This window comes from Myotis yumanensis, unplaced genomic scaffold (genome assembly GCF_028538775.1).
Source record: "Myotis yumanensis isolate MYYU_CA2020_CCGP unplaced genomic scaffold, mMyoYum1.0.hap1 SCAF_9, whole genome shotgun sequence".
Lineage (NCBI taxonomy): Eukaryota > Metazoa > Chordata > Mammalia > Chiroptera > Vespertilionidae > Myotis > Myotis yumanensis.
The window spans coordinates 20,072,094-20,096,413 of NW_027223760.1; positions in this window are offsets into that span (position 1 = coordinate 20,072,094).

Consider the following 24,320-nt stretch of genomic DNA (forward strand, 5'->3'; position numbering starts at 1 on the left):
GGGGAAGAAAGAGAGAGAGATTGACATGAGAGACACTTGAATGGTTGCCTCCCACACTAGCTCCTAAGGGGGCTGGGGAACTTGCAGCTGAGGTAAGTGCCCTTGACCTGGAATCCAACCCATGAACCTTTGGTCCATGGGCCAATGCTAACCACTGAGAAAACCAGCCAGGGCTTTTTTCATATATTAAGTTGTGAAGTGTGTATAGCTTTCAGCAGTAACTAAGAAGCAAAACTTCAATTTCTATATACATAAAAGCTGTAACAATATAAAGATCTATACGGGTAATAGAAAAATTTTACTCTGCTTGGTCACTGCTTAATTGTTGGATGGAATGTCAACAAATATAACAAAACATCTTGTTGGAAAATCAGTTTAAAAAAATCCACTGTGGTGCAAAAATACTTGCCATAGGGTACTGGAGTGAATTTTTGAATAAAAACAACAATAAAGACTATTTTACCACTGACTTTCCCCTGAAACAGATATTTGCACAATATTTTTCAACATATTTATCTGTTGTTTGTATAAAACCTGTTTAAAATGTAAATTTATTTTATATATTTCCAAATTTATAGGGTTAGTTAATCTCATGAATCAATCAAGATTTTTTTCAACCGAGAACTAAGTGGGTGTGGAAAATGAAACTCCCCCGGTTATTAATTGCACTGCAATGTGATTTTCCCAACAGGGTGTCTCTCCTAAGCAGCACTCTACCATCTGCAATCCCTAGGCAATAAATTCTGAAGACGGATGGAACAGCAGCTTGAAAACAGGCCTTTTCAAGCTGAGAGAGTTATTATTCTTTCCAGTATTTCTGGCATTTTTGTGGTAAGGCTGCATATTTATAATGACTTAATATTCAGGTCATTCTACTTTCTTCCTAATGCTTAAAGTCATAATGAAACAAAAACCAGTTTCTGATAAAATTGCACACCAAAGTATTGTGCTGATAAGTAGCTCTGGTGTTAACCTTTGGCTGTAGATTACAATCAGGTAAGGCTTATAAGGTGTGTGTGTGGGGGGGGGGGGGGCATCGAGCCGGGGGTGGGTGGGAGGGACTGGCTTTATCCCAGAATAATTTAATTTTAAGAAGTCATTCCAAGGCATCAGTAAATTTCAAAACCTTAGCAATTGATGTTTTTGAATGATATAATTTTGATCTCTACATTTTATTTTATTTTTATTCTTTTGCCTTTAATGTTGAAAATATTACAGATGTCCTCCTCATTTTTCCCCATTTGCCCTCCAGACAGCTCTCTCCCCACTCCAATGACACAGATGATAAGGGGTTAATCTTCAAAATATATAAAGAATTCATATAATTCAACAAAAGAAAGACAAACAATCTAATTAAAAACGGGCAAAAGACCTAAATAGACACTTTTCCAAAGAGGACATACGGATGATCAATAGACTTATAAAATAATGCTCAATATTACTAATCATCAGAGAGGTGCAAATTAAAACTACAATGAGGTATCATCTCACACTTGCCAGAATGGCTATCATCAATAAGTCAACAAACAAGTGCTGGCAAAGATGTGGAAAATGGGAACTCCGGTACACTGCTGGTGGGAATGCAGACTGGTACAGCCACTGTGGAAAACAGTATGGTTTTTCCTCAAAAATTAAAAATTGAATAGCCATTTGACCCTGATTTTAATGTAGATGGCAATACCTTGTAAGGCTGGGGCCTGGTTCTCCAGAAGGATATATGTACTCTGAACCAGGGTGGGGCTGTTTCTCCTGCAGCCTGAATTCATGGTTCAGGAACCAATGGTCTGTTTCTCTGGAGAACTCTGACTAGTATAAGTGTGTACTCATGTTTAATTCTTTGATCTCTGATCATTAGAGCTATTTTCCCTATTAAACAGAACAATCCCAGCATCCTCTTCCTACTTGCTCTATTCTTGAAGTAAACCCTGTCCGATGTATGCATGTTAATTGCCTTGGAGTTACTAATGTTTTGATTTTTATTGAGAGGTTGGTGAAGAAGATATGTTCTGTGCTTGGGTTTTCTGTGCTTTCATCTTCTAATATAGTATCCAACTAGTTATCTGATTATCCCTGTTTAATTGATGTTTTAATTTTATCTTTAGACACAAGTGTATGATATTTCTGGACTTTTTAAGAGTTTATTTTCAGCCCAGCTGGTGTTGCTCAGTGGTTGAGCATCAGCCTATGAACCAGAAAGTCATGGTTTGATTCCCAGTCAGGGCACATGCCCATATTGTGGGCCCGATCTCAGGTAGGGGGCATGCAGGAGGCAAGAGGCAGCTGATCAATGATTCTCATCATTAACATTTCTATCTTTCCCTCCCTCTCCCTTTTTCTCTGAAATCAGAGAAAAAGGGGGGGGGGGGAGGTTTGAGGCAGGGAGGGGAAGACTGGCTCTATCCCAGAATAATTTAATTTTAAAAAGTCATTCCAATGCATCAGTAAATTTCAAAACCTTAGCAATTGATGTTTTTGAATGATATAATTTTGATCTCTACATTTTATTTTATTTTTAATTTTTGAGTGTATTTAAAAGAGTGTATTTTCATAAACAGATCACTCTGAACATCCTATTTATTTTTAAAAATTGTGCTATAACTTTTGTAATATATTTTGCTTGTGGAAGAAATCATAATTTTCCAAGAAAGTAAAATATTTCAAAAAATTGAATAAATTTACCACCCCTCATGGGAAAGATTTTACTGCAGGAATATAATTTAAAGTGGATGCTCCTTATAATGCTGAGATGCAGATGCATCAAACTATTATAAATGACCTATTTCAAATAGTAATCTTTAAACACAAACATTGCTATAAATAGAGAAGCCTAAGACAATTTCAAATGTGTGAGGGCATAGAAGGCTGAGAAATGTGTCAGTCATGAATGCCAGCAAGACGTATCTTTTTAACCAGGAGTCTGATGTCATATATTTTTTCTAATTTGTGTTTCAGTCTTCAACTGAACCAAGAAGATTTATGTTATCTTCTCAAAACTAGATATTTTCATAAGTTCAAACCCTATTTCAAAGTTTTACTTTGTTACTTCATTTCCTTTCCTTTTCCTGGCAAGTGAACCAAATCGAGAAAATGTAGCTTATTAATAAAATAAAACTTAGCCCTCCCAGAAATATAGTGTAGATGCAAATATAATGTAAGAATGAAAGTAATTCTGTTATTTTGCAACATTGAATGGGTAACTTTTCAGCAGATTTTCTATATCTGGGCAATAAGGGCAGGACTTTAGGAAATAATACTGATTATTTAAAATATATAATCAACCTCAGTAAAGTATTGGGATGTAAAAGGGATTCTGCTGAAAGCAATAAGTATTTAAATAATTAAAGTGTTGACAGATTTGTGGAGATGTTCTCTCTTTTTTTATGAGGTTAGTATATAAGGATCTCTATCAATAGAGTAGGTATTCGAAGCTATACAAGAAGCCAAAATTATTTCACTAATAATCTATTGTTTCTCATATAGATTACCCTAACAACCAATAAAGCATACTTTAATAGGATTGTCCAGCTGGACAATCTCTGAAGCTTGACAAGGATTTTTTTTGTTTTTTTTTCATGTTAGATTTAATTTGCATATATTACACCCTCTCTACACTTAGACAAATGTCTTTGCAAAAAAATAATATTTTCTTCAATCTTGAAAACACAAATGGAAATGTCTAAATCAGTCTAAAATTTAGTACAACTATTGAATTTTTTTGGAATATCTATTACTGAACTTACAAAAATAATAAAGAGAGGTAATTATTACTATTTGGTGTCAATTTCACTTGTACATCTTGGGCAAGTTATGCACAGTTCTAATTCAAAACTCTTTTATTCAGGCCCTTCATGGCTCCGCGTTAAGATCACTTATCCCATGAAGCTTTATCTAACGCCATCCTGGGTTTATTTTGACTACCCTTATCACTTCTGTATTTCTCTGATGCAGTTTATATATTCAACATGAACTACATACTGTCCAGTTTTCAAATTATCTTAGAATCTGTCCATCTGCTATGGATACCTATACATATACAAATTCTCCCTTAATAAGTTAAACTTTCTCTTTCTTCTCTTGTTATACTATTTTTTCTCATTTGATTAATTTGTGCTTAATGAAGTTTTTTCATTCATTTTTTTAATTCAACAATACTTGTAGTGAAGATAAAATGAATATATGTCCAACTTATTTGGCGTGAACTACAAGTTTCATCAAAAAGATAACATTATTTGCATGGTTTAAATTTGAATCCTTTGAAATGACACTTTCCATTTCCCTTCCAGTGATGGGGGGAAATTATTATTTGAAGGACTGCACATTGAATCTACTTCATTGGCCTAGTTCAAACATTAAAATATCTGAAAATTTTGGAGACCAGGACAATAGATGATTGAAGAAGGGATAGTCTGTAACACTGTAAATAAGCTAATATCATCTTCCCTTAAACCATTAGTTAAAAATAAGTTTTGACATATTATAGAAAATGAATTATTTTAGCATAATAATTATTTCCTGTTATCATGTTTTAAAAACATCAATAAGTAAAGTCTTTGGTGGTATGACTCATAAAATAATCTGTTAATTTTCTAAGACATTGGTTTGTATTTGACATTTCCTCCGAAGAACCAATTTATACTAATTTTTTAAAAATGTACTTAACAATGGGTTTTAATATATTAGTGGGTTTTTTTTTCCATTCTTTGTAAACTGTCTTACCTTTAGAAACCTCTAAAAATAATGAAATAAATTTCCCTTTATGAACAATTTTCAAGTGAAAGTAAAGTTTTACAAAAAAAAATATTTGTTTGCTTTGCAGTCGTTATAGTTTACATTATAGAGTTAAGCATAAATCACAGCCCTGCCAGCAGAGCTTAGTGGTTGAGCGTTGACCTAGGAACCAGCAGATCACGGTTTGATTCTTGGTCAGGGCACATGCCCAGGTTGCAGCACAATCCCCAGTATGGAGGGTGCAATAGGCAGCTGATCAATGATTCTTTCTCATCATTGATGTTTCTATCTCTCTCTGCCTCTCCCTTCCTCTCTGAAATCAATTAAAAATATATTTAAAAATATAAATAAATCACCGTTTTGTAGATTTATATAGCTTACTTAAAATACATCTACTGCCTATTAAACCACATTCATATGTAGGACTTCTAAAATTCCTTGTTAGAAAGGTTGGAACTTAAATCTCAGTCACTGTATTTAATGGAAAAATATTTTTCCTTCAACTACATAAGGAATGTGTTTAATTTAGGATACTCACTTAAAGAGGAGATTAAAATACTGTGTTTCATTGGCAATTCCTTTGGGATACTATCTCAGTCTGCTCTAGAAGTTTCCAGAAATTTAGAAAAGAATAATAACCTGTTTAAAAGTAATTCAAAGAAATTGGTTAGAGGCTGTTCTTGGGTGATTTTAAAGCCTGGATATGAGTTGGAAAATAAAAGAAACATTAGTATATTCTCACACAGATTGTGATGTATTTAAAAGGAGGGTATTTGTAGATTGTTTAATTTCTTCAATGGAGATCACTTCTAAGTCTATAGTAATATATAATATCTTTCTGAACTATGTAAGCAGTGTTTTATTTCATGTTCCCATGTGATGATTATTTTCAACAGACATCAAACTCTACCTATTGAATGTCACTTGCATAGCTCGTGGAACAGTCCACCAGAGTCCAGTTAAATATAAAGATCATGTGGAGACAGGGAGATGGACTAATCATATGCATTAATGTGAATGAATGTTGCATGATATTATCCCCGCCCTCAGGCTGCTTAAAATCTACAAAGGCAAATAAACTATTCACATGAGTAATGATATTAAATTAAATTTAAGTATGAGGTGGGGACATTTAAGAATGTTATAAGATTTGAGATCTCATCTAAATCATGGAAGGTTCTGCAAAGACAGTAGCATCTTAATAAGTCTTGAAAGGTATGTTGAGCTTTGTCAGCATGGTGGTAGAATGGATGGGGAAGGATACCAACAAAATGGAAGATTCAGAAAGGATTGAAAGCTGTTTTATTATTGTTCTTTTATGACTGAAACATTGACTAGAAAAACAGTGGAAGAGATATAGGATGAGATAAAAGTGAGTTTACAATTATTCTTATGGAAAATAATATAATAATTAATAAAGAACAACAACACAAGAATAAAGTCTGTGTCACGTACCTCCAACTTAGACCTACTTTTGCCCCACCCTGCCTGTAGGGAAAATAGAGGTCATCACATGATCAGCTCAAGGAAATGGAAAGCAGTAAGCAGGTTTGAGTAGGGGAGTTTAGTCAGAATAACTGTTGTTTCAATTAAATATTACTTAATCGTCAATAAGGCCACTAGATGCAAAGTGATAGACACTAGAGGTATACAGTGAAGTTACTGTCACTGTGATAGACTGAAAGAGAGAAAATGGGGACCTATGGAAGAAGGGTTAAAAATAATGTGTATATATGAAATGTTGTAGGCATAGAATAAATAAACTTGGCCCAAGATGGATGATGTCAGAAGAGGAGGTAATGATCACTCTGAGTCTGTAATCATTTTAGACTGAAAAAATAATGGTGTCATGATTTGAAGCAGAGAGTTCAGAGATATAATATGTTCAGGAAGTGAAGAGAATGAATTTTGTTTAAAGACCAATTGGATTATTGAAGCCAAAGTACATCCAGAAGTTATATATTGTAGTGGGAGCATGGGGGAGAGTGTGACAATGAAGATGAAAACTTTAGAATTTTTTAAGCTGTGAATCATCCAGAATAAGAGAAATAAAAAGAAAAGACAGTGAGAAAGAGAAAATAATAGGACTAAGGAATTTTTTTACAATGAAAAGTTAGATTTAGGGAGAAAGAAGAGGAAGAGAAAGAGGACTAAGAGAAGAAGGAATGGAAGTAGTAGAAAGAGGAAGATTAATCTTTCAGGGCCGCATTTATTTTTCAAACCAAAATCAGTACACTAAATCAGAATCACCTGGTGGTCTTATTAGTTCACAGATTGTTGAGGCCACACCAAAGTTTCTGATTTAATAGTTCTTGGTTGAGACCAAACATGTGAATCTCAAACAAGTTTTCAAGTGATGTGTATGCTATTCTGGAGGTCCCATTTTGAGAACCACTGCATTACAGTGCCATGGAAGATAAGAGGAAGTTTTCATTTGAGTATTATGGAATATAAATACCAAAAACCAACAAGTTAGTCTTCCGTCCTAGCATATTTGATTTCCGTAATTATCCCACAAATGAGTTAGAATTTAGTGATTTGGGTTAATGACATTGACAACATTAAAAGATGTTGCAAGTGTATATTTATGGCTAGGAAATGAGTGTTGTAAATATAAATTAATTAAAAAGAGTTAATGATGAAGAATGCTTTGAAAAGGACAGGATTTTTAGGGTCTCTCATTCTGGGTTTTCCAAGATAATGAACAAAATGATAATTTTTTCATACCAAAGTGATAGTATGGGGAGAATGTTATCTTTCTAGCGCTAATAGACAAATACCAGGGTAAAGAGATTAGTTTAGGATTTAGTCCTCACAGGTCATGAACAAGGAGCCTACTCAAAAAAAGGCAAAGGTGGAGATAAACAAAGTGGGGCAAATATATGGTGACAGAAGATGGTTTGACTTTGGGTGGTAGGTACATAATGCAATATACAAGTCATGTACCATAGAAATGTATGCTTAAAATGTATACAATCTTATTAATCAATGTCACCCCAATATATTTAGTTTTTAAACAAGAGTCTGAAGAGGAATGTGAAGAGAGATGTGGCCTGGAGCCAGAGAGGGGATATAAGAAAAGAGTCACATCTGCCTGGGAGTTTTCAGTGAAATTTCCTGGGTACATAGCTGGGCCTCTCCCTGGAACCTCTTCATTACACAGCAGATACAATTGGGCTTCTCATGAAAGAAGTGATAAAGCTGACTTGTGTATAGAGACTTTGGCACAGGTTCAAAAGCACATCTAGCTGTCTTCCATTGATGTGCTAATTCAATAATTAAAATAACTTTCTTAGTCTCCTGATTTCACATGATAATTTAAATCTGAGATTGAAAACCTTCTCAAAGGGATTTAAAAATGTAATCGTCTCCATTTTAGCTTTTTATATAAAAAATCAGATTTCTAGTATCTTCAGAAAAATCACTGAAGGAGGCCTAATGGAAAGCTCTTAAAAGTGATTTTTTAAAATGTTGTATCCAAATCAATCTCTTCCTAATTTCAAACAACTAGCTTTGGTCGACTGGTTCTTCCTTCTGAGTAAACACACAGATGATGTTAATTTCTGCAATTTCCTTACAAACATTTAAGACAGATTTTGGGGTTGTTTTAATTTTATCTACTCTATTAGCACATCTTGTTTATTCATTCTTTGTGAGTTTGGCTTTCTACTTGTGCAAAGAATTTACTCGTTAAAGTTTGTCACTGTTTCTTCACTGAGGTATTGAGAGGCCTTGGATGCAAAAATAGGAATTCAGGCATGTCATTCCCATTTGCCAATTTTCTTAATGACAGATAACCAGTAGTGATCATGTATTGTGCTGTGTTCAAAGAGAAGCTTGGATTACAATAAGGCTTTGTAGAATATTTCATAATTTGTAGATTTTTGTGTGTGCATGGAAACAGTAAGTGGTGCTATATTTGCTACTTGTTAGTTGCTTATATTAAAAGTTTGCTTTACACAGTTGGGAGAAATCACCGGATTCACTTTAATTTTCAAAGGGAGGATTTATAGATTAATTACCTCATTTTATCTTTATAGCAACTTGATACTGGTAGTATTATCTACATTTTCACATGCAGACACTGACAGAGAGGTTAATTAGCTAGCCGGTGAACATAGAATTACATATGGGGAGTTATTATGCAGCATCTGTTTGCTAGATTTTAGACCCTTTATTTTAAATTCAATTCATTGGGGTGATATTGGTTATTAGGATCACATAAGTTTCCAGTATAGATTTCTATGATATGAGATCATAGGCATTTGCATTGTGTGCCCACCACCCAAAGTCAAATATTCTTCATCACCATATATTAGGTATTTCAGTCCCTTTAAATATATAATATAGCTATAATTTGATATGTGCATTTTAGAATATGTCATATTTTCTTTATATTAAAGTTGCTATACTATACTCAAACATTCACCATTATTTTAGTAACAATTTATATCAGTTCATTACTTTTAAAGATTTGTAACCCTTAGTCACATCATTTGTAAAATATACCCAGATTTCAGAAACAGTAAAGGCAAGAATGTGAAAATATAAACTAAAATTCTAGTAATTTTTAAAGGAAAAAAAGATAACTATAAAAACAAATGCTTCCCCCACCCTGGTCTTTGTGATCATATTGTATATTCATGTTGTGCCAGTTGAGTTATCTGGGAAGCAGACAGGACAATTTTTAGGGGTTTAGGACTTTTATTGTCTAGTAACAATGGCTTGCTAACTGAGATGGCATCATTTGGTGTTGACCAAATCTTGAGTGTAATGCTTACTTGATTCAAATTTTTTCTACACAAAATATACTACTTTGATCATACTGTGATATATTATAGGACATTTCTTCTGATTTTTAATTATTTGCATTATTTCACAAATAATTAAAAATTGGCCTTTATTCTGTGACTTTAAGAGATTTATCACCTTTATCACTAATCCTGTAATCTATAAATTATGATTGAGATGAACAGAAATATTTTCTACTGTTACTATCAATGTTTTCTATAATAACTATCAATTTCTGGAATATAAATGTACACTTTGACTCTTAATGGATAAGTGAGCAGGAATACTGACAATATGTTAATGTGGCCTTTCTGCTAGACTTATTTCCTCAAATAATGGGCTGAATTCTATCTTACTGCAGTATCCTTTGTGGCCTGGTTGACTGCCTTCAAAAATGTGAACAGTAAATTATAAACCAGTAAGTCTCCCTGCCATGGTAGTAAAACTTCTGTAATTCCTTCAGCAAAAATACAATCGAGTTTTTTTTTATAAAATTGTGGCAAACAAATCATTTCAATTTAGGGATGAAGTGGGAACTGTATTTGCTTCTTAAGTACCAGTACTGAAACTGCAACCACTAAAGGACAGAAAATAAAACAATTAGAAATATTAATGTTCGGTCACTTACCATAACAGTCTTAGTATGAAAGCTCTTGGAATCAAGGGGTACTTTGTTTTCACACATTGATGCATTGAAACAATGGATTATGAGGCCAGACACATCTATCGAGTTTCAACTTCTGGGCCTCAGAGTTATGTAATTTAGGGAAGTTACTTAATCTTTTTCTTTTTTCCTTCTAAATTGTCAGACCTTTTCATGTGTTGTGTGGATAAGATCTAATTTAAAGAGTTTTTGTGAAAATTAATTTGGACATTTTTTTTAAAAGAACACAGTGTCAGAGGCAAAATCTGTTATGGATAAACTCCCCCTGCTTGCCCCTGCATCCTACACTGGGATTTGGAATGTATATCTAAGCTCATAATTCTAGCATCTGTATCTGTAGAGCACTCTAGGGAAAGACAAGACATGGGTTGGATCTTTGCACATAAAATAAATGTAGACAAAAGTCAGCACACGTTTCTAAAACAAAGAGGAATCCTGTAGAAAAAGAAAACTTAGAAATTTAGCACTGATGGAAGGAGCCAAGTATTGAGGTCTCATGATCAGTTGAGCTTTCCCAATTATTCCTCAGATTTATTGGTGCTTATGATCAATGTTACCATAAACAAATGGGATTATATATTCATGAAACTGTAAAATTGTGTCAAAATGTGCAAACCTCTTCACTTCTTAGGCAGAAATAACCATTTATGTAATTCGTGAATTTTACAAATACTCATTGAACACTGTTGCTTGAGGTAAACAAAACAAGTACTGCAATGTGGTTTTAGGAGGTTGAGCAATATTGTGTCAAAACTATCAATCTCATACAATGATTTTATGGGTACCAAAGATTTATTATTTTATTTAGAAATTCATTGTATTTAATTTTTTAAATTACTCATTTAAGGCCACACTTTTATTGATTTTGGAGAGAGAGGAAGCGTGGGGGGGGGGGAGAAAAAGAGAGAGAGAGAGAGAGAGAGAAGAATGAAATATCAATAGGTTGCCTATTGCACGCACCCCAATTGGGAATCAAACCCATAACCTGGGTGTGTACCCTGACTGGGAATCAAACCCTTGACTTTTTGGTGTACAGGCCAATGCTCCAGCCAACTGAGCCACACCGGCCAAGGCAGCAATTAATTACATTTTAAAAATTATCATTATACTATGGCTACTGTTTATATTCAGAACATTCACATTATGAACAATAAGCAAATGACCAGGCTTTTTTTGTTGTTGTTCCTATAATTAATGTGAGAATCTATGAAGATTTCAAGTTTCTACTATCCATGTATGTAGTAGGGTAAACAGGTTACAACAGTACCTGAACCATTTAAAAAATGTTAAATTGTGGTTTTACTAAACCTGGAAATTATTAAAACACTTTAGAAATATTTTTATTACAACTGATTAAATAAAACAGTTTAATTATCCAGGGAAAGCATTCATTGAAAAGCCCTTGTTCTTCAATGTCAACTAGCTGAAATGTTTTCTTGATTAGAAAGGTATGATATTTACAAGGCCTTTATTTTATCCGTTAGAAAGCATTATAGCATAGTTTTTGAGAATACATTGTTTAATTTGGTTTGATAAACCAGAATTCAATTCCTTATTACATGAATTGGAGCATACTGCGTAAGTTATCTAAGTATCAGTTTTCTTACTTTTAAAAAGAAACTATTAAAAGCGTTTTTGTATGAATTAAATTATATGATTCAGTTAAAATGTATAGCATTACTTGAAACACACTTGCTAAGGATTTAATAAACAATGACTTGATGTTCTTACATTATCAAATATTTTATATTATCAATGGTTATTTTATATTATAAACTTATTTTTCAACCTATTTGAAGACCACAATACTGCATTAGTGTCAGAAATGGTTTCTGTAAATGAGTAAAGGAGATAGTCATTTAATAAATTTTCAAATTCCATATGTCCAGTGATCTCAAATGACACAGAATTATTTTTTCCTTTTATACATTTTTAATAGCAAGCTTAATTAGAAATAGTAGTTTATATATTCATAGGTCAGGATTTTAAAGGAGTACTAGTACATTTATCTGTTTACCTACAAAGTAAGTGGGTGAAAATTGAGCTTCTCATTCATTTGACCTTCTATTTGTTTATAGTTTCTTCCTATACTCCCTAAGCTGCCATTACATGAGAGAAATAATAAAAACCTATGAAAACTCCTTACAATAATACTCATAGGTCTCTGGCCTCCTGTTCTGCACTGCTCTATTTTATTTTTTTAAATTTCTTTATTGATTAAGGTATTACATATGTGTCCTTATCCCCCCATTACCCCCATAACCCCCCCACTCATGCCCTCAACCCCCTGTTGTCTGTGTCCATTGGTTAGGCTTATATGCATGCATACAAGTCCTTTGGTTGATCTCTCCCCCTTACCCCCACCCTCCCCTACCTTCCCTCTGAGGTTTGACGGTCTGATCGATGCTTCTTTGTCTCTGCATGTTTTTGTTCATCAGTTTATGTTAATTCAGAGTCATTTTTTATCAAAGGAGGCTTGCTCTTCCTCCTTTGGACCTGGCATTTACTGGCCATTATCTCAGCTTCCCCTCCCGAGAGGTCTCTGAGATTCCCTAGCCTAGATGACTCTACCTGACACATCTATCTCTACAGCATGTCCCTCTGTCCTGCATCAATGGCATTAGAGATAAGATTGTGATTTGATAGTAAAGGTACTTAATTCATCTCAGAGTATCTAACTTCATGATAGAATGGCAAGAGCTTTGGCAGTCAGAAATTTCCTTCCCTGCCTCGTGAGTATTGACTCAGCAACTTCCCTGTTATGAGTCTGGAATTCTGAATACAAGAGAAGAGTTTCTAATTAGATGTCTTCCTGAAATATAAGAAAAGGAAGGGGGGATTTTCATAAATCGGGGGAAAGATGATCACTATTGAGTCTTAATTCTATGAATTGTTATAGTGCATTTCCAGATATTGATGAGATGGTTTAGTTATATAAATAAGGCAATGAACATTTTTTTAAAAAAAATATTTATTGATTGATTTGAAAAGGGCAGAGTGAGAAGGAGAGAGAGAGTGAAAGAGAGAGAGAGAGAGAGAGAGTGAAAGAGAGAGGGACGGAGAGAGGGGGGAGAGAAAGAGCACGAGAAAAATATTTATATTTGTTTTTCCACTTATTTTTGCATTCATTGGTTGATTCTTGTATGTGCCTTGCCTCGGTATTGAACCCACAACCATGGCATATTGGGATGACCCTAACCAACTGAGCTATGCTGCCAGGGCCCAGAGGCAATGAACTTTTAGTTTGACATTAATAAGTTTGGGAAGCTATGTTTTTGAATGAATACATGAAATATTAAATATTTAGAAGGCTATTTAAAAGAAAATGCATGCTGTACTTCTGTAATATAAATGTGAAATGCATGAACAAAAGATGGACTGTGAACCAGTTTTTACACTGAATAATATTACTTGTCAAATATTATAAAATAGTAATTTCCTATGGGAAAAGATACCTAAGTTGTCTTTATTATTTTGACAGTATTTTAGTTTTTAAGTAATGATTATTATCCTTAGAATATTAACAATTGCCCATTATGTAAGAATCAAACAGAGAAGAGATCTCATTCTTTAAAAAATGTAGTGGAATAATACATTTTTCATCTTTTATTTTATTTATATAAGACAATAAATGTGGCCTAGCACAGATAAATTTATGGAAGGCTTATAAAGAATGATATCATGGGAACTGTGATGGTAGCATGTTCATGGAGAGCTTCCATTTAAGTTAGAATTTACTTCACAAAAGAATTTAGTGCAAATAATAGGAATTCTTTTTTTTCCTTGCTTAAGAAATAACCTATTGGAGTTTAAGGAACACTTTACCAATTCAATACATTCAAAAAGCAGTGGAAAAGTTAAATGTTCAAGTGAGCAAATGTGAAAGGTAGAGGGATTTGTTGGGATCAATTAAAGATGAAGGAATAAAGGATCTATAATAAGACTTAGAAAAGGGCTAACCAATCTGTAACCTATCCAAGACTCTAACCTATCTGACCTATCTCCAATATCGAGGTAGACAAGCAAAGCTTCCAAATCAATAGGTTAGGCACTGCAATGGAGAAGTCAGGCAACTCTGACTAAAATACAACCCAGCATCTTGATGGTAACAGGGAACCCAGCAAGAGTCAAAATGTAGAAATTGGTCCAAGAGATCCAACATTGTGCACTCACATCTGCTGCCTCTTCTTCACCAAAGGATCCTCAAACTTGCACTATTCTTGCAACCTGAAAAAACAAAACAAAACAAAACAAAACAAAACAAAACAAAACAAAACAAAAAAACACCTTTCTTCCTTTGCAACAAAAGAACAGGACGTCTATATCATTTCAAGATGCTCCAACCTGCACTTTCTTTTTTAATCATCTCTAACCCATTAGGTAAATGCATACATGAACCCCTTTCCTGGAACAAAATCTTTTGTCTTTCAGGCTTGAGGATTACAGACAAAAGCAAGACATTTTTTATCTTCGATTTTTACGCATCCATTTCTGTTTCACAAGCTCTATTTCTGTTAACAGTTTTTGAATTTCAATTCTTTTGCAATTATAAAACTCTTTGAATAGAAACCCTAGAGAATTTCCTTATTAGCATGCCATAAGGTTCCAACATATGTGTTAGTAATATTAAATAAGAATGAAAGCTTACTAATCTGAAACAAGGTACATGTAATAAAAGCCAAGCTGCTTTTGGAGGTAAAATTCTATATGAACTGGAATATAACAAAAATATGTAAATAAATACAATCAGAACTAATCGCTGCAGTTATTATGAATTGATAATTTCCACGCTTTATTTGTATGCATTATGCATAAAAAAGTTTATTTTTTTCTTGTTTTTTTTTTTTTTTTTTTTTTTTTACACATTGTGACTAGTAGAAACTGAAAAGAGAAACTAAACACGAACACACACACATACACATTTATAATAAACTAGAGGCCCGGTGCACAAAATTTGTACAAGAGTAAGCCTTCTTTCCCGCCGAGTGCTGGCACCGGCTTCCCTCTGGCACTTGAGACTCGGGCTTCCCTCCAGCCACTGGCAGGCACCAGGGACTTGGGCTTCCCTCGCAGCCCCGGCTTTGTCTAATTAGCATATTAAGCTTTTATTATTATAGATAAATTGTCATAAGTTTCAGTTAAACCTATGAACAACTGTACTCCAATCAAATAGCTTTGGAAATTTAATTCATCTTGGAAAGTGGTTCCAGGTTGAATGCTATGAAGCTGAACTTCAGAAAAATGTTAATATTTTTCTTTAAAGCTTGATTCTTTTTTCTGGGGCCATATCCCTTTAAACCATCTGACCATTTGTCTTTGATTTCCCTCCTATTATTTCTCCCCCTTTTAAGTAAAGACAAATAAATAAACATACCTCCACCACCTCACCCTTAAAACAAAGGGTGGGCTAAACTTTTGGTTATGTTTCTAGTCTCTCAAATGAATATTTTGGGTGCTGATCATGTTACATAGTCTCCTGTGAGTTACTCCCACATTCTCTTTATCTTGTATGTGTATGGGTATGTGTGTGTGTGCTCAGTGAGGCTTAGAATTAAAGATGATTTTACACAATGCATCCATTCTATCAAGAGCCAAATTCTTATCTTGCATTGAACCCTCAGGGACCATTGACTTCAAAAGAATATATTATGTTACAAAGTGGCACCATACAGCTGTAGAGGAAGGCACAAAATTGGCCTCAAGGGACTGGTTCCTCAATTCAATGTGATGTTATTCTGTTGCATACATAAGTAGCTCTGTCATTCTCTCTGGTGCATAAATGTTTGTGATCAAGCATACATGGACAAAAGAGAATCCTGGTATTTCTTTCTGTGTTTATTATCAGGTCATCATAGAGATGATGTTATCAAAATAAAAACTCATTAATATTTTAAACTGAAAGCTGTTTAATGAACTATGTTATCTTTGAAGTACACATAAGAAGTCAGATGAGAAAAGAAGATCTGCAGTGAATAAATGACCAATTCTCTAGGTGACTTCCAAACCAAAAGGTTTCCAGAAAATTAGTTTACTTGTTTAATTACGGGCATTATGATGGGGGTCTCAGATAGGAAATAAAAATCACGTGTAGGTAATGAAAGAAAAGTGTATGATCACTGTTTTTGAATGTTACCTGATCCACTTAATATACACAAATGGATATATAGCAGTTTTATTTTCTTGTAGGTTGCTCTCCTGTTTTCAAAGAAATCTTAATTCCTAGATACTGAAGCAGCTCTTTGAATCTTTCCCCTGCACAACCTAATTATGCCAAATAATTTTGGATCTGCATTTTTCTATACTTTTTCACAAAAGGTTCTAATGTCAGATATATTTGGGAAATTTGTGGATAAAGAATGTTAACCAAATTTCTTTTGTTTAGTACTTTGTAGAGCCTTCACTATGCCACGTTATTCTGCAAAAATAAGATATGGAGTATTCATCATGCCAACAGGTCTAAAATCACTCTGTTCTCTCAGCTCGGCCTCAGTATTATTGGCACTTGTCAAGAATTTTTGAATTTCTAGCATATCCTCTAAAATAAAGAGCAAATATGCAAATGGCCATCACGCCCTCATGCCATCATGCCTTAATGGCTCAAACACTCAACACTGGGGAGAGAGGAATGGGGAACAGCCAGGTACAAATAAGCTCATGAGAGAGGAATGAGGACAAGCCAAGCTGTGGCCGGGAGAGGGACAAGCCACCCGCCCTGCAGTCCTGGGTGCGGGTGGCTATGCCTGTGCCTGTGGCCCAGCCTGGGAGAGGGACAAGCCACATGCCCCATGGTCCCAGTGCCAGCACCTGCAGCTACAGCCCAGGAGAGGCATAAGCCACCCGCCCTGTGGTTCTGGGCACCTGCGGTGGCAGCCCGGGTGAAGCCACCTTCCCATGGTTCCCTGCAGCTGCTGCCGGCCCAGGCGAAGCCGGCTCGGGTCCTGGGTGCCTGAGGCCAGCCAGAGGGAGGAAAGCCCGTGTCCCGGGTGCTTGGACCAGCCAAAGGAGGGAACCCTGGGTCCCGGGTGCGGGGTGAGGCAGAGGTGGTTAGGCGCAATCATGCTGGCAGGGGAGCAGTTGGGGTGATCAGGCAGGCAGGCAGGTAGAGATGGTTAGGGGCAATCAGGCAGGCAGAGGGGTTAGGGGTGATCAGGCAGGCAGGCGAGCGGTTTGGAGCCTGTGTTCCTAGATTGCGAGAGGCAGTCGGACATCCCCCAAGGGGTCCTGGATTGGAGAGGGTGTAGGCCAGGCTGGGGGAAACCTCCCCACCCCCGTGTATGAATTTCGTGCACTGGGCCTCTAATACATTTCTGTTTAGTAAGGAGCATTTCATTTTGTTCTGTTAAATTTCCCCTTCAACAATTTTTAATCTTTTTGTTAATTTCTCAAAAGTGAACAACACTATTCAGCTGTCAAACACACTCACAATTTTGCATAATTTGACAGTTTAGATTTGTATTGGTGCCTCAAATTGGAGTTTATCCAATGAATGCAAATGGAAAGTTTTCCAGTTCTAGACATTGAAACTTCTCTGGAATATTATGTATGTGTATAACTAATGAGGCTAAAAGGTGGCTTGCTCAGTAGTAAATATAAGAACAACATTTTCTGGACATATTGAGATACATTGATATTTTCATTTATGCCCTTAAAATTAGATGTTAACTATTATCCATTCTTCTTTTGTTAGTATCCATCAAATATTATTGTTAGGAAAATAAAAATCTCATTATCTAATCATGTTGCAAGTTTATAGTAAATAAAGCAATCATATTTTGCCACACAGTGGATTGGTCTATAGCAGCAGTTCTCAACCTGGGGGTCGAATGACCCTTTCACAGGGGTCGCCTAAGACCATCGGAAAACACATATATAATTACATATTGTTTTTGTGATTAATCACTATGCTTTAATTCTGGTCAATTTGTAACAATGAAAATACATCCTGCATATCAGATATTTACATTATGATTCATAACAGTAGCAAAATTACAGTTATGAAGTAGCAATGAAAATAATTTTATGGTTGGGTGTCACCACAACATGAGGAACTGTATTAAAGGGTCGCGGCATTAGGAAGGTTGAGAACCACTGATCTATAGAAAAAGAAACACATTGCAATGAGACAAAGGTAGTCACTAGTCCCATTGCTTCAGCCTATGAAGGAGGCATTAGTTGTATTGTGGTTGCTCTTTACCATTGTTTGTATGAAAAAGCCAAGTAACAGTAGGATAGCCGAGCAAGTAAACTTCTATTAGTGGATCAGACATATTCATAATTAGGAGATTTCTGCATCTAATCTCTGAATGTATAATGCATAATTTTCTGGAATCAAACAGTATGATCAGGGAAGTAGTTTTATGTCTGTTTTTTCGTGGAAAACAATAGTGCATAAAAAACACCACATGAAAAATTGCTTGCATAGCACTTTTCCTATGCTCTGGTTTTTATTCATAAGAAAAGTTACAAAAGCACTAACATTTGCTCAAAAGAACAGTATCTTATTCATGGTAATATTTTATAATTAGGTGGGAAATATGCAAAAATATGTAATCTTGAATAGAGGAGATTTTGTGAATGGTATGGGGATAATTTTACTCATAAATGGCTAATGCAAATATTTCTTCATATTTACTAAATTATGTTTTATCATGCCAATGTTTCAGATCTGTACATCTTGTTAAATTATGTATAAATTATAATTTGAAGGCAGTCTTCATTAGTCTTACAAGAAAAGTAAAATGAATAAATAAAAACAAACCTAATTTTATTTTTGTATACTTCTCTCTGGCTATATTTACATAACCCCACAATTTATGAAATTTCTTTCAATAGAATAATAACTTATGCTAATGGGTACCTGGGATCCCACAAGTCAAATAAAAAGATGAAAAATGGATGTTCTAGTGGTATACAGACACAACTCAAGAGTTTCCAAATATGTGATGCTTTTCTTATCCATGTTTTTTGTTCTTTCTAAAATATATTTCTGAATAAAAACATGAGCATTTGCTTGAATTTTATTGTTTCTGTTTTACATATTTTCTTCAGGAAAATCATGGTAGAACATGAGAATATACTTCAACATTTTTAGGGGAAAAAAAGTTAGAGATTATATGCAAATTACCTGCATTAGAAATTGATGAAATTTAATTTTAAAAATCCCTCACCAGAGCATATCAAGGAGGTGCTGCTATGATACTGTGATGGTCTGCATACATGATTTGAAGACTAAGGTAAGTATTTTAGTTTTGAAGCTTTGAATTTTATGTAATATGATTGTCATTGTTACTATAATAGTAAGGCATTATTAGTAATACTGGTAGTAGTAATAGTAGTTATATTACCATCATTGCTATTATTTGCCATAAAACGTCTGTGAGAACTCTTTGAAGAGTAGTGGTTGCCTTTCAATATTAGAGCTCACAAGTCCAAATTCTGATATACTTAGTTGACCATATTTGGAATCTAGTTAGTTTGGGATTTAACTATGTGAATAATCTCACATTTTAAGATCTCTTCTAGCCATAGGTCTACCATGGCTGCAAAGATCTACTATTACAAAACAACTTAGGTAACAATTAGTTCAAACTATAACAAGGTGTTCTCATTAAATGTTTCCACAGAGGTGTTATGAACCTACATGAAATTGAAGAATAAGTTTCGCTAACGTGTTTGATTATTTAACAGAGGACTTCAATAGCACTGCAAGCAATTCTAAGTAATATGCAATGCAGGGCTTTTCTTTACTTATCTTTTAAAATGTTGTTCAAATACAGTTGACATTCAATACCGCATTATTTCAGGTATACCGCATAGTGGCTAAACATTGATATTGCCAGTGCTTTTCCATTAAAGACATTCACACCCCATGGAACATACCAACAGCTACTTGATCTGCAGATATACGTTTAAGCTGTCATTACTTTCCATAAACTCACAGGTAAAATCAGTTAACCTTTATCCTAAAAATATATACCTTGTTTAACTTAAAGGAGGTAATTACACTCTGTGGGGCACACCAAGTGTGCCGCTTTCCCAAAGTCCTCAAGAACATAACAAAAATAAGAAGGAACAGTTTCTCTATGGATATCCATATTTTCAGAATAGTAGCATGAAGGGAATAACTATTATTATACAGGTAATTATTTTTTATGAGAGAAATTTTCTTCAGTGAATTGCCTTGAATAACAACCCAAATAGAATATTTGAAATATAATTACAAGATAAATATTTATTTATAAAAAGTATTACAAGAAAATCCAGAAAGTATTAAAAGATCTACATCTATACAATAACATTTTACCTAATTCAAATTGTTAGCTTAAACTAGAACTCCATGAAATGTATAATCATGTTTCTTATAGAACAAATTGAGTCACAAAGTTTTTCTTTAGGATGCCCTCACTGCGACTGGGAGCTAAACCAGCTCTATCTACTCATTACTATAAACAATATGAAGACGGCCCACTAAGAAAACTATATGTATGTATATTTATATATGCACATTTATATTTTTATATACATGAAAAAAATGTGACAATTCGCTGAAACCTCCATTATTGACATTTTATGCCTTCTCATTAAGTTACCATGAAGAAAATATTTAGAAACCCATCCCACAACCTATATAATATTGTCTCCTTTACTGAGTTACAACCTCAGTACAATTTTACAAACTAAGGTGTATAAAGTCACTAAACAGAGGAACATTTTCTTGAGCTATAAGACACACTCCCCCCTTTCCCCCCCACCAGCCAAACACACACAAATTCTTGTGTAAACTTTAATTATATGATTCAATTGGTGGAATCTGGTGAAAATCAATATTTCTTTTTTAATTAATGATGCCTTCTACAATAAGGTTATTTTATAAAACACAACTAATGCTTACTGTCTTCATTCTTTTTTTCTTTTTGGTTAAATTTATTAGGGTGACATTGGTTAATAAAATTATATAATTTTAATGTGTGCAATTCTAGAATAATCTTCTGTATATTGCATTGCAGTTTTACCACCTAAACTCAAATCTCCTTTAGTCACCATATGTTTGACCCTCTTTACTACTTTCCCCAAACCCCTTTCCCTTTGATAATCATCATACTGTTGTTTGTGTGTATGAGTTTTTGTTTATTGTTCTTGTTTGTTTATTAGTTGCTTACAGTTTTATATCCCACACTAGAGGCCCGGTGCATGAAATTCATGCATGAGGCGGGGTCCCCTCAACCCAGCCTGCATCTTCTCCAATCAGGAACCCCTCAGGGGATGTCTGACTGCCAGGATTGGGCCTAAACCAGCAGTCGGACATCCCTCTTACAATCCTGGACCGCTGGCTCCTAACCGCTCACCTGCCTGCCTACCTGGTAGCCCCTAACTGCCCCTGCTGAAGGCCTGATCGTCCCTCACTGCCTCTGCATGCCGGCCTGATCTCCCCTAACTGCCCAATGCTGCCAGTCAAATTGCCCCCAACTGCCTCCCTTGCTGGCCTGGTTGCCCCCAAATGCACACCCCCTACTGGCCTAGTCACCCCTCACTGTCCCCCTTGCCAGCCAAATTGCTCCCAACTGCTCCCCCTGCCGGCCTGGTCGCCCCACGCAGCCTGCTGTTCAGTTGTTTGGTCATCTCTCACTAATCTCGCCCCCCCCAGCCCCCCCGCCCTCTCCAGCCTGGTCGTAGGCAGCCATCTAGAGGGCATGAGGGTTAATTTGCATATTACCTCTTTATTATAAAGGATAGGAGTGAAATCATGTTTTTTGTTTTATTTTTCTGTCTGACTTACTTCACTTAGCATATTTTCTAGATCCATTCGTTTTCACAAATGGCAGTATTTCAACCTTTTTTAATAGCTTAGTGGCCCATTGTATCTATATGGACCACATCTTTATCTAACCATCTTTCTAAGGACACTTCTGGTTTGTCCATGTATTGGCCACCATCAATAATGCTGCAATGGTCATGGGGATACAAATATCTTTGCAAATATATGTTTTCAATTTTTTTCTGATAGAGTATCTAAAGAGCAGTTTCTGGGTCATATGGTAACTTTATTCTTAATTTTTTGAGAAACCTCTATACTGTTTTCCACAGTGGCTGCATTTGAACCAGCAGTGAATGAGGATGCTTTTTCCCTACAACCTCTCCAACACTTGATATTATTTGTCTTATTGATAATAGTCATTCTAATAGGTGTGTGAGGTGGTAGCTCATTATAGTTTTGATTTGCATTTACCTAATAGCTAGTGAAATTGAACATCTTTTCATACATCTGTTGACTATTTGTGTGTCTTCTTGGGAGAAGTGTATATTCAGGTCCTCTGCCCATTTTTAATTGGGGTGTTTTTTTTATTTTTTGTTGAGTTGTATGAGTTTTTTAAAATATATTTTGGATATTAACCCCTTATAGAAAATGTTGTTTGAAAACATATCCTCCCATTCAGTTGCGTGTCTCTTTGTTTTGTTGACTTTTTTTGTTTGTTTTGTTTTGTTTTTGCTGTTCAGAAGCTTTTTAGTTTGATATAGTCCCATTCACTTATTTTTGCTTTTATTTCCCTTGTTTTTGAGGTCAAATTCCTAAAATCCTCTCTAAGACCAAAGCCCATAAGTATAGTACCTATGTTTTTTATATGTAATATATTGTTTCTGGTCTTTATTTAGGTCTTTGATCCATTTTCTGTTATTTTTTTGTATGTGTATGGTGACAAATAGCAATCTAATTTTATTCTTTTACATGTGGCTTTCCAATTTTCCCGGCACCATTTATTGAAGAGGCTTTTTTTTCTCCATTGTATATTTTTGGCTTCTTTGTTGAAAATTATTTGCCGATGTACATATAGGTTTATTTTTGGTGTCTCATTTCTGTTCCTTTGGTCTGTGTGTCTGTTTTTCTGCCAATAACATCCTGTTTTGATTAATGTTACTTAGTAGTGTAATTTGTCAGGAAGTGTGATACCTCCAGCTTCACTCTTTTCTCAGGATTCCTTTGGTATTCAGCATCTTCTGTGATTTCATATAAATCTGACAATTTTTTGTTCTATTACTTTTTAACAATGCCATTGGTATTTTGATGGTGATTGCATTAAATATGCATATGCGTATTGCTTAGGGTAATATGGTCATTTTAACTATGTTGATTCCTCCAATCCATGAACATAGAATATCTTTCTATTTCTTTGAATTTTCTTCCATTTCTTTAATAATGTCTGTAGTTTTCAGTACATTGTTTCTTCACATCTTTTGTTAAGATATTTTATTCTTTTTGTGGCAATTACAAAAGGAATTGTTTCTTTCATTTCTTTTTCTGAAATTTCTATTTTAGTATATAGGAATACAGTGGATTATTTTTCTATTGATTTTTGTATCCTGCAAGTTTATTGTATTTGTTTATTGTTTCTAATAGTTTTTGGTGGTGTCTTTAAGGTATTAAATATAAATAATTAGATAGTCTGCAAAAAGTGACAATTTTACTTCTTCATTCCCAGTTTGGATGCCTTTTAAAAATCTTCCTCCAGCTGATTGCTCTGGCTAGGACTTCCAGTACTATGTTGAGTAACAGTGGTGAGAAGGACATCCCTGTCTTGTTCCTAATCTTGGAAGAAAAGCTTTTATTTGTGATCTCTGAATATAATATTAACTGAAGGTTTGTCATATATGGTCTCCCTTATGTTAAGGTGCTACTGTCCTTAATTAGTTATTAAAAGGAAGAGAGGGAGGGAATTCAGAAGTTGTGGAACATATTCAGCTGGGAAGCAGAAGCCTATTTGTTCACCAGGAAGATGCACCTTCACACCCCAAGAAAGTGCAGCATTGTCCTTCCAAGGGGATTAACACCCCTCCCTCTCCCCTCCTGTACTGGGTACTGGATTGTTCAGGGAGCAGGGGGAGATAAGGATATTCCCAGTAGAAGTCACAATGGCACAGTGGAGGTGCTTAACCATAGAGACCCTAGAGGCCTATCAGTCTAACCTGGGAGTGGGTGGAACCCATTGCAAGCCCAAGAAAGTCTGGGAAGCTGATTGGTTATTTTTAAATAGCTTCTGTTCCTCCCAATCCTGAGAATATATAATTCCAGGTGAACAAAGAAGTTCTCTCTCTCTCTCTCTCTCTCTCTCTCGCACTCCTTCATTTTGTTCGCGTTCTCTCC